Source organism: Hemibagrus wyckioides, linkage group LG24 (genome assembly GCF_019097595.1).
Source record: "Hemibagrus wyckioides isolate EC202008001 linkage group LG24, SWU_Hwy_1.0, whole genome shotgun sequence".
Classification (NCBI taxonomy): Eukaryota; Metazoa; Chordata; class Actinopteri; order Siluriformes; family Bagridae; genus Hemibagrus; species Hemibagrus wyckioides.
Window position 1 is genome coordinate 7,072,456 of NC_080733.1, and position 12,837 is coordinate 7,085,292.

The 12,837-nt window shown below is 39.4% G+C and overlaps 1 protein-coding gene across 5 annotated transcripts in view; it reads left to right on the forward strand.

The window, feature by feature from the left end:
• Positions 1 to 12,837, forward strand: part of csmd3b (CUB and Sushi multiple domains 3b) — a 414,649-nt gene that overhangs the window by 149,621 nt on the left and 252,191 nt on the right. The gene's annotated exons all lie outside the window — the stretch shown is intronic.

Consider the following 12,837-nt stretch of genomic DNA (forward strand, 5'->3'; position numbering starts at 1 on the left):
TGTGTTGGTGTGGCCATGCTTTCCCATGCTCAGCTACAGCTAAGTGCGGATGGGGTGTTTAATGTTATAAGACATGCAGGCCTTTATTTGAGGCGTGTAAACAGAATTAAAGCATCGTCGTTTAATTTTAGAGGTAGAGCGGTTGAGGAAATAAGTCTGCATTAAATTGCTATCATCATGGGGTATTGTTTAAGGGGCGGTGTGGGTGTGTGTGTGTGTGCATGTTCGTGTGTGTTTTGCCCTCTGTGTGTTTGTTTCTTTGATGTTCTACATCAGTGAGGTATTTCGGACCGAAAATGGATGCGATAATTATTTCTCTTTGAAGCACATAATATTTTCTAATGTCCTCATCATAACAGTATTTCATCTTTGCTGCCTATCGATTGTGCTCAGATTAGTCTATCGATTTGGCCCCTCCACACCAATTTGCCTGTGACGATATTCAAAGCATGTATAATTACTGCATTAAGAAAAGGTCTAGATGTCTCAGTCTGCTTCTTACCCACATTCAATTTTACATTATGCACAGAGTAGAAAATCTATAGCATGGTCTTTCTGGCTTAGGCTCATCTGCTAATGATTAGGTCTCATGTGTTGATCACTGTCAGTGCTTGTCCATGTATGCTTTGCAGAGTCTTGCTTGTGTTAGTCAGCATTCCTGAGCCATGTTCCTGTTTCTGTGTTAGCCTGTGTTTCTAGTTGTCATATAGTGTTTGTCTTTATGGATTTGCCAGTGTTTACTCTGTCTGCCTTTGTTTTGAACCACTGAAGCTGTTCTAATAAGACTCTTTGGAAAAAAGAAAATAGCACTAATTTCTTATCCACCGGTCCAACCAAATTCATAAATGAGAACTTCAGCATGTTTCAGAAAGCTCATATTCCTGACTGCATACATTTTTAATTCTGATTAAATACTATTGACCTCTTTTGAATGATTACTGTTGATATTTGACAGATTTTCCTTGATTTGAAAGATATCTAGATAGAAAAGTCCTTTGTTTTTGTCACATATACATTACAGCACAGTGAAATTATTTTCTTCGCATATCCCAGCTTTGTTAGGAAGCTGGGGTCAGAGCACAGGGTCAGCCATGATACAGTCCCCTGGAGCAGGGAGGGTTAAGGTCTTTGCTCAAGGACCCAATAGTAGCAGCCTGGTGTTGCTGGGGCTTGAACCCGTGACCTTCTGATCCACAACTCTGAACCTTAACCACTTGTGCTACCACTGGCAATTTGTGAGGCTTTTAATTTGTCTTTGAGATGCAATTATCAACTGCAAACCATCATAACTACAGTGAAGGCCTAAAAAAAATATGGAAAGCAAAAACTTAATGGGATAATCAAGATATATTTCCACACAAATAAGCCGAATTAAAGAGTGACATGGTTGGGATATGTCTTGGATGTTCAGTTTGATCAACTGAGGGGATTATAATGTTTGTAATTTTCATTTGTGCTGCTTAGACCAGGCTCCAACTTTGTTCTCTGAAAATTGGTGTGCATGGTCAGTTTGTTCAAGTTCATTATGACTTTTTTTTTTCCATAATACAAAGCCTGAGAAGCTGTGTGTATTTGTCACATTTTATCTAGGCATTTTTGATGGCTGATAAACTAAACTTTGGCACTTTTCAAATAATCAGAGCCAACAATTTAAGTGATGTCAATATTTACGTATGGAAAGTTCTGCATATTCAGAATCAGGTTACACAGCTGCTTGAGTTGATTTTCTGGGCTCCGCATTCAGATTATGCAAATTACCTGCATGTAGTTTACACCTTTGCCAGATTTTTTTCATGTCTGCATGTTTGAAAGTTCCTCAGTAGGGTCTACACCATTTTTCCTTTAAGCCAGAAAAAAACAAGTGATAGAAAATGAAGGAACTGAAGGAAGATTTTTCCCCTCATTTGCTGTCAAATTTAAAATTATATATAAGTAAGCGAAATTTTTTTTTTTTTTTTAAAGGTTAATACTATGATATATATGACTGAGAAGATGGCAAGCGTTGGAAGAAACATCTAATAGGAGTCAATTAAATTGGCAGTATATTGCTGCATAAATAGACCTAGTTGTAATTATCATATTCATCACTGCAAATTAGGTTTAATTTAACAATATGGCAGCCGCCCTCATTATTCAGCAGCTTATAAAGGAGAGATAAGCAATGTCTCCAATTCAGATGCTGCATCCTCTGATGTCCTGCGTGCATGGGAATATCTGAGGTCTGAATACTGTTATGTACATAAATTTTTTAGTATTAAATCATGACTGTGCATGCTTGATTCAGCTGTAAGGTGTGATCTTTGTGTATCGACACAATACACAAAGATCTAAACAATGCACGAAGATCGACACAGTGCACAAAGATCTACATAATGCATGAAGATCGACACAGTGCACAAAGATCTACACAATGCATGAAGATCTACACAGTGCACAAAGATCTACACAATGCATGAAGATCTACACAGTGCACAAAGATCTACACAATGCATGAAGATCTACACAGTGCACAAAGATCTACACAATGCATGAAGATCTACACAGTGCACAAAGATCTACACAATGCATGAAGATCTACACAGTGCACAAAGATCTACACAGTGCACAAAGATCTACACAATGCATGAAGATCTACACAGTGCACAAAGATCTACACAGTGCACAAAGATCTACACAGTGCACAAAGATCTACACAATGCATGAAGATCTACACAGTGCACAAAGATCTACACAGTGCACACAGATCTACACAGTGCACAAAGATCTACACAATGCATGAAGATCTACACAATGCACAAAGATCTACACAATGCATGAAGATCTACACAGTGCACAAAGATCTACACAATGCATGAAGATCTACACAGTGCACAAAGATCTACACAATACACAAAGATCTACACAATACAAAAAGTTCTACACGATACACAAAGATCTACACAATACACACAGATCTACACAGTGCACACAGATCTACACAGTGCCAGTGCACACAGATCTACACAGTGCATAAAGATCTACACAGTGCACACAGATCTACACAGTGCACACAGATCTACACAGTGCATAAAGATCTACACAGTGCACACAGATCTACACAGTGCACACAGATCTACACAGTGCACACAGATCTACACAGTGCACACAGATCTACACAGTGCACACAGATCTACACAGTGCATAAAGATCTACACAGTGCACACAGATCTACACAGTGCACACAGATCTACACAGTGCCAGTGCACACAGATCTACACAGTGCCAGTGCACACAGATCTACACAATACACACAGATCTACACAGTGCACACAGATCTACACAGTGCACAAAGATCTACACAGTGCATAAAGATCTACACAGTGCACACAGATCTACACAGTGCACACAGATCTACACAGTGCCAGTGCACACAGATCTACACAGTGCACACAGATCTACACAGTGCACACAGATCTACACAGTGCACACAGATCTACACAGTGCACACAGATCTACACAGTGCACACAGATCTACACAGTGCATAAAGATCTACACAGTGCACACAGATCTACACAGTGCACACAGATCTACACAGTGCACACAGATCTACACAGTGCACACAGATCTACACAGTGCACACAGATCTACACAGTGCACACAGATCTACACAGTGCACACAGATCTACACAGTGCACACAGATCTACACAGTGCACACAGATCTACACAGTGCACACAGATCTACACAGTGCCAGTGCACACAGATCTACACAGTGCACACAGATCTACACAGTGCACACAGATCTACACAGTGCACACAGATCTACACAGTGCCAGTGCACACAGATCTACACAGTGCACACAGATCTACACAGTGCACACAGATCTACACAATACACACAGATCTACACAGTGCACACAGATCTACACAGTGCACACAGATCTACACAGTGCCAGTGCACACAGATCTACACAGTGCACACAGATCTACACAGTGCACACAGATCTACACAGTGCACACAGATCTACACAGTGCACACAGATCTACACAGTGCCAGTGCACACAGATCTACACAGTGCCAGTGCACACAGATCTACACAGTGCACACAGATCTACACAGTGCACACAGATCTACACAGTGCACACAGATCTACACAGTGCCAGTGCACACAGATCTACACAGTGCACACAGATCTACACAGTGCACACAGATCTACACAGTGCACACAGATCTACACAGTGCACACAGATCTACACAGTGCACACAGATCTACACAGTGCACACAGATCTACACAGTGCACACAGATCTACACAGTGCACACAGATCTACACAGTGCACACAGATCTACACAGTGCCAGTGCACACAGATCTACACAGTGCACACAGATCTACACAGTGCACACAGATCTACACAGTGCACACAGATCTACACAGTGCACACAGATCTACACAGTGCACACAGATCTACACAGTGCCAGTGCACACAGATCTACACAGTGCACACAGATCTACACAGTGCACACAGATCTACACAGTGCACACAGATCTACACAGTGCCAGTGCACACAGATCTACACAGTGCACACAGATCTACACAGTGCCAGTGCACACAGATCTACACAATGCACGAAGATATAATCAGCGCACAAAGATCTACACAGTGCACAAATATCTATACAATGTACACAGATATACACAATGCACACACAGATCTATACATTGCACAAAGATCTACACAATGCATGAAGATTTACAAAGTGCACAATTTCCACATTGTGTACAAAGTTCTTCCCAGTGTATAAAGTTCTATCTTACCTCAAGTTAAATCAAGTTAAATTTCTGAAACAATGATTAGAAAATGATTGGGGAAAAGTGGGTATTGGTTTTAGGGTTTTCTTTTATGGCATCTTAACATAATGTTTACACCAATCTATTCAGGGTAATTTGTATCAGAAAGCAGCGGGGTGTCGAGGAGGTTTGTTTAAAATTGTCAGTGAGTTGATTTGAATATGCATGAGCATGCAAATGAGACAGACCTCTCCACTGCTGATTGCTGCATAAACAGAGAGCGGTGGACATCTGAGGCTGTGGCTGTTAATGCTCCATATGCCTAGCACAAAAGGCAACAAGTTCCACTGCCACCGTTTTTTTTGCGTCGCTTACTCATCCGAGACTAGATCCTCAGAAGAACCTCCTCGACATCACTTAATCATTTGTATCAGTAGTTGTCTGGTATTAATCTGTGTATAATTAATTCTTACAGTAAAATTAGACCTGCCTGTATTTTTTATCATTATATCAGTAAAGAAAGGCCTCGGTTTATTATTAGCTGTATCTTATTGTTTAGTATTACTGCAGGGCAAATCTGTTCCAGTCTGAGAAAATTAAGATTTTAATCTTTGTTTTGTCTTTTTGAGCAACATTTCTCCTCTCTGTTTCCTTTCCTTTCCTGTCTCTCTCTCTCTCTCTCTCTCTCTCTCTCTCTCTCTCTCTCTCTCTCTCTGGACTGATGCCATCCCTGAGTGAATGCATCCAATTATATTATCCAGTTACAAGACAGCAAGTAGCCTTGAAAAATAAGACACTCAAGAGCTCTTGTTCAGCGGACAGATTACAGGTATAAAAGCGAATGGTCTGTTTGTCCTTTTGACTAGTTGGGTTATTTACTTGAATGGCCCAAAGCTTTCTATATTTCTTAGTCTCTCCTCCAAACCAGAATTCTATCTCATTAGTGCCTCTGCATGTGGCTGAGACACCCTGCTAAGACCCTACTCTTCTGTTTAATGGAGAAGAGGAAGCATGTTGTGTTTACATCAGACTCAGGGCCTGATTTGAGGTGCATTGGAAATGTGGGAAAAAATAATCCAAAATGTGCTTTAGTAGTCTCTTGAGTTATTTGGAATATGCTCTTGTATGTCCGTGAAAAACAAAAACGCAATCAGGAGTCGACACGGAAAATGGTAACAGTAGTGTAGGCATATTCACATGAAAAACAATGTAGTGAGCATAGATGTTTTAGTCAGTGCTTCAGAATGTTAACTTGAAGCATGATGCTTTCATTTTTAATTAAATATGCTTTTTTTAGATGCTAATGGTGTATTATTACCAGTGTAAACAGGGGCTACAGAAAGGAGTTAGCGACTGTATCTTCATATACTGTACAGTCTGCACTGAATGATCACCGAAAGATTTTCTTGTGTAGGAAATTGTGCCAGTGTTATGACACCCACAATAAAAATATAACTGTAGGACACTGCATTAAATTTTCACCAGGTGAAGTCAAACTAATAGGAAAGTTTATCTAAGGCAAAAACTTCTTTCAAATATACAATATATGGCCAGATTTTTGTCAGCGTGTTTTTTGTTGGAAGCACACAGTTGTTTAGGACGTCTTTGCATGTGCTAGTCATTACAATTAGAAAGTTTCCCTTCACTGAAACTCAAATGTGTTCTAGCATGACAGTGCCACTGAGGACAACGCGAGAGCCATGAAGAGACGGTTCACCAATGTCCAAATATTATTCCCTGCTTTCTTTGCATTTGACATCATTCATGCAGTTACTTTTATATCTTACTCACAACACGTCCCCTAACTGTGAAAATTATCCATTTGCATATGCAAATTTGTGCTTGTCATTGGTGATTCTTTGGAAATCAGAGCCCTTTTGTGTGCTTCTAGATTAAAATAAACACCATTAAACACTTGCATGTCGTGAGAAAAAAAATGACCAGATCATTTAAATTACTGCATTAATTAATGCATTTTCTGTTTCCTGTTTTCATATACAGTAATGAGCATTAATGGATTTAATGGTTGGAATGGTGACACACCCGAATCCTTCTCAAATGTCTTCCTTAACCATTAAAAAAATACTTCACTGAAGGAGTGTCCAAAGTGTTGAAAGAACAAATAGACTTACAATTCAGTAGCTACCGTGTCACGCATCGCCACCAAAAATACACAAACCTTTGCCGTTCTTCAACAGGGCTCTTATTTACCTCTAACTGCTCTAGAAGGAGCTCGCAAGAAGTTTCAGTAACATGTTTGCTCTCCATCCGTCTCCCCTGTCACCCTGTGTGTTGCGCTGAGATCAGTGAAGCTAAGCTACTGCTGATGCCTCTAGTGGGATGCCACCCCCTGTCTCAATCTGTCATCCAGCTCTTGAGACGTTCCGTGCTGCTAGCAGACGCTTACTATGAACAGTCCCCAATCCATCAGCCTGTCTAGTCTGTCGGCGTTTCACAGACGTCTCAGATCAGCTCAGGCCTACTGCCGTGTGAGAGGAAGTGCTACACGCTAGTCACACCCACTAAAGAAAGCGGCTTCTATAGAAGCTTGAGTGGTGTGAAAATCCCCAGTAGCTCACCATGCACAAACACCTAGCAGTGTGTCAATCCCCTCTAGTAATATTTGGCTGAACAGTCAAATCCGACTTGTCTGAATCAGATCAGACATAAAACCGGACTTACTCGAGTGACTGCTTTGTAGAAATAGATATTTCATACATCCGCCTGAAAGAGAGGCCTTGAAGACTGTTGACTATGCAGGAATTCCAAAAGAGATCTGTCATTTTTTTATCAAACAGGTGCCTCGGACCAGACAATGACTGCCAATCACAACAATTACACATTACCTTCATTCACAATTTATCTACTGATCTTTTTTTCACTCTGATGAGGTTAGACCATTGTTGCCCTCTTGGAAATGGCTGCACTGACTGTTAATAGAGGACGCAAGCTGATGCTAATAATCTATGACTTTCTGACCCTTTCTTCTTCTGCTGCTCTCCTCGCCTGGTGTCGGACTTTAAATGCTTTCCTTGTTGGAGGTTAAACATATTTTTTGTTGTTGTTTTTTCAGCAGTTCAAGACATTATTTAGACATAGTACATGAGAAGATTTTCTGAAAGGCAAGGCAAAACAAAAAAGGGCAAGGCAAAGCAAGAAAAGGCAAGGTCGGGGGGAAGAGAGAGAGAGAGAGAGTAACTAAGAAAGAAAGAAAAAAGGCTTTATGCTGCTTTAACACAGTTGTTACGCAATATAGTGACTATGTGTGAAATATTTTTTGGCCATTAAAGAACGTGCCTTCGACCGAGGATACATTAAGAGGCGCTGAGATCTTCACAGCAGACTCATTTTGGTGCTGATTTTATTCAAAATTAACTTATTTCACCATAAACACACATGCATGCTGCACTGGAAGACAGAGGGGAAGATAATTAGTTGTGGCCTTTGAGTCTCTTGAATAGAAGGTAGGCGAGCGTTTTATTAAAGAGTCTTTTACCATCTGCCCTCAATAACCTCCACTGAGGTTAGGGCGTCACCACTAGTCATTAACTGTCAGCTTTAATTATATTTAATTATATGAATTAGCTTCAAACTGGCATTTCTAGCACATTTTGAATAAATGGGGTAGTGTAGTGGGAAATCTAAATTATTATTATTATTATTATTATTATTATTATTATTATTGTTATTGTTATTGACATTGTAGTAATAATAATAATAATAATAATAATAATAATAATAATAATAATATTTGTTGTGTTTATTTTGTTATTAATTAATTTAAATTATTTCATTTTTGCTGCACAGAAAAATATTATATGAGCCTTGCAAGATTTTGCTATCCTTTGGCAGTTTTTCACTTAACAGTATCTTCAAAAAGTGTTGCGTCAAAAACAACAAAACCAGTTTTCACAGTTGCACACTTTACCCGACAGATTTAGTTAAATAACTGACAGTTACTGGCATACCACTTACTACACCACTGTGCAATCTCTGTGTTTCCTCCCAGCTCTGTACTGAGCTTGCTAGCCATAAAATTGTCAAAAAAGACAAACCAAACGATCCCAGATAGACATGATATCTCTGCTGCAAAAGTCACAAACAAATCTTTTCATTTGTTTTTTTTTTCCAAATGATTCATTTGTTCACCAAATTAATTTAGAACAGCAAGAGGTTACAAAAGCTGATTTCAAAGATGTTTGCTTGTAGGCAATGTAAAATGATTCTCTCTTCATTAAGCACATGCTTTTTTTTGGAGTAAACTGACTTTCATTGTCTTACATTTACATCGGCTGTTAAACTGTTGTTAGAATGAATAAATAAATAAATAAATAAATAAATAAATCAGTGTTGGTCAAACTTTCAGGTGAACATATTGACCATGTTCTTACTCATTCTTTCTGTCAGTTAGGCCAGATGTTATGTATGTGTTTTGGAACTTTCTGTATGCGAGTTAGCTAAGTAAGGAACAAAACCTGAGACATGCTGTTACAGGAAAATAATTTCATTACTGACAGACAACTGTTAAAGATAACAATTATTATTATTAACCATTTTTACCAGTACCTTGTTTCGACTTATGGGACTTTTTCAATTAGTAAAAACAAATGAATGATTTTTCTGGCCACAATTCTGATATAAAATGAGTCAGGACTCATTACTACACAGAATTTTACTGGTTGTTGATAATGCTTTCAAATTTTAGTTGATTATGAACAAGCACTTGGGACATCTCAGAGAGCAGACATGGGTTTGATATCAACATTTACTTTGAAACTTACTTTAATGAATATACTTTACATAGTAAGCAAGTTTACTTGAAAACTACAGATTCTTAAAGGACTGAGTGTCTACTTTTAGCCATTTGAGCCATTAACTACCACTGGGTAGTGCGACATGACAAAGAAATTCAATGCTGAACCTTCAAAACAGGCACAAATCCCATTTTTTAGCCTCCGTTAAAAAGAGTTAATTGAAGCAAAAGTTTATTAGAAATACAACGATATGCGTTTCAGAGTAAAAATCTGTTGAGAGAACTATAAGATCGAGGACCTTAAGCACTATTTTAAATGGGGTGTGTGCTAATATTTTGTGTCCACTGAGCATTGCCTCTCTGGCTTTTAAAATACTGTACTTGTGGATTTTGGGCTCACTGCCCATGCAGCGAAGTATCCATTAACCAAAGCTCCTAATAAAAACTCCAATAACTGAAAAACCTTTCATGTAAAATCAAAGTCGCACCTTAATTGTTGTTTCTGTGCCAAGATATCACAGTTTACCGCCAAGACATGCACGTATACTGTTGGGAATGAAATGTTAATTTGAAATATCAGCATAATTCGCAGCAGAGCTGCCTCTTGGATGTCTTCATGAATGTGTATTATAGCAGATTAGCACAGCATGCCCCATAGTCCTCTAATCTTCGTATTCCAGCCAACATAGAGATGATGATTAGCGTTTTCATCATTCATCATTCATATCCGAAAGAAGATACCCCCTCTGATTGAAAAGCAATGGCAAGTTGCAATTTTTGTGTATTTTTATGGGCAGGGGCTTAGACAACAGAAGTGTGAAATGAATTGAACATCTAGTTAGACTGATGTTATGCGTTCCACGTACCAATCAATTTTGCTTGCCCACTCATCAGTGTGCACTGCTGGGAAATCTACTGCACCAGGATGGAAGCAGCATCCTGAGCAGTTAGCGCCTCGGCTATGACCTTGAATGGGCTTGAAGAGTTACGCCACACACACAGACAAAGACACACAGAAACACCACACACACAGACACATCCATTTATAGCACACACTCCTCCTGATGGGTAAATATAAAGCCACCTCCAGAATTATTTCCGGAAAATAAACTAATTGGGCAGCACTAGACCTCGTAGCTCCACAGTCCCCAGTTCGATCCTGAACTCGGGTCACTGCCTTTATGGACTTTTTATGAGAAAGTTGAGTTGTTGAGCAGTGTTATACTGTCAGAGTCAAATAGCTTGTGATGTCTGAACTCAATCATGTCTGATGTCTGCTTGATGAAATCAGTTTTGGGTTACAAAATTCTAGAGTTGACATAATAATATATAAGTTTATATTATACAAACTTACATAATAGTCTAAGTTGTACTGCACATATGCATCCCACTATCCATCCATCCATTTTCTGTAGCATTTATCCTATACAGGGTCACAGGGAACCTGGGCACAAGGCAGATGACACCCTGGACCCAGTGCAGGGCACAATTGCACACACACTTGTACACTCATTTACACCCTACAGAGAATTTAGAGATGCCAGTCAGCCTGAAGCACAAGGAGAAAATTCATACCGCAGGAATTCATCCCCTATCCCAGTAGATGTGAGGCAAATGTGCTGACCAGTAATCCATGCTGCCTACTTTATGTACCTCCTCCAGCAAATCCAATGTGTTTAGGCTTAAAATACTGTGTATGTTAATTTATGTTGACTCTTGAAGTGTCAGAGAGTTCTGTGAGGTGTGTGTGTGGGGGGTTGTACTTTTAGAGAAAAGAGCTAAGATTATAATCCATTACACTTAGGCCTCTCCTAAAGTGCTCTTGGCATGGAAGGTGGTGAAAAGTCCTCAAAGTTGTGACAGTCATTGGGCCGGGATGGCCAGTGCTGGGGGATTTATCTGCAACTGTGCAGCTTTCAGGCCGCTCTGGAGGCAGCATGCCTAAAGTAGAGGTGGCAGGCGATCAGGGCTGTCAGCTTGCCAGGAAAGAGATAAGGAGCCTGGATGGTAACGGCTGACAGGAGCAGCGTCCTTCAGCACAGAGCCTACGTAGGAATCATGGCCAAGCTCCCGTCACCCCTTAGTCACTGCAGTCAGGTGGGATCAGCTCTAATCCGGCTTACCATTCTGTACTTTACCTCTCATACTCCATGAAACCTATGCCTGTAAGCATTTTATGTATTTATTTTATAAAAAAACAAAGAATGTAATGCACCTAATGTATCTTATAGATGCTTTATAAGCACACAGCTCATGCAGTCACATGGTAGTATTTTTTTTATAGTGGGATATGACTTAATGTAAATAATGAGCAGTATATGAAATGAAAGATAAATAAATGAACAGGAAGGGCGCTATTTATTTTTCTTTAAAGAAAGCTTGCCTGAAAGGCTCTCTGGGTATCAGGTTCGGACTAGGGGTTTGAATCGGGTGAAGTAATAGAGTTTGCATGAGCAGGAGGTTTTTACTTTCACTTGCAAGTGCTTCTTAGGAGGTTTGTGTGACAAAGAAAGACGGCATTTATTAACAGGCGCATGTGTGGGCTACTAATATGTTTAGATTTTGGGTTCTGGAACCAATTAAATTTATTGCGGGCAGGTACAAGCATAATAATAATGCAAACTATGCAAGCAGGATAAAAAAAAACAAAAAAACGACACAGTCCAGATCTCTAGTTGCAGCCAATTATGAGGTTGTGTATTTCTACCAGTATTTCCAAGCACATATTGAGTTCATATTGGAGAAGAAAAGGTTCTTTTTTATCCCACATGCATTTATGTTTTATGAATATTTGAAGCTCTAAACAGATAATGGGTGTGTCATAATCTGCCCCCTAGGTAGTGAAGCAGCTATAAACTGTACACTGGTAAGGACCTTGATTCACTACCCAGTGGGACACCGATGACTCAAGTGAAATGACTACCGGTACACACTCGCGTTGTAAAATGTCACCACTGCTATTTTTCAAAAACAGACAAGACTGATATCTTAAACATTATGTTTTGTGCTGTTTAAAGTACATTATGAAAAATTATTTCCGTCAGGGTTCTTTTAACAGAACCATAAGCTACATAGTTGCTTTTAAAAAAATCATTAAACACTTAAAATTCGGCAATATCATGAAGATCGATAGCAAGCTTTTTACATTTGTAGACAAAGTTAGCTGAGAGTTTGTCCTCTCTTTTCTTTTTAAGCTGAAAGGCTACAGAAAATATGACATCTTTTCCATTAAGGAAGCATAGTGAGCATCAGTGGGCCCTGTTTTATGTAGTGCATTGTGGGATATTTTAGGGAGAAAACATTCCAGTGCAGAGG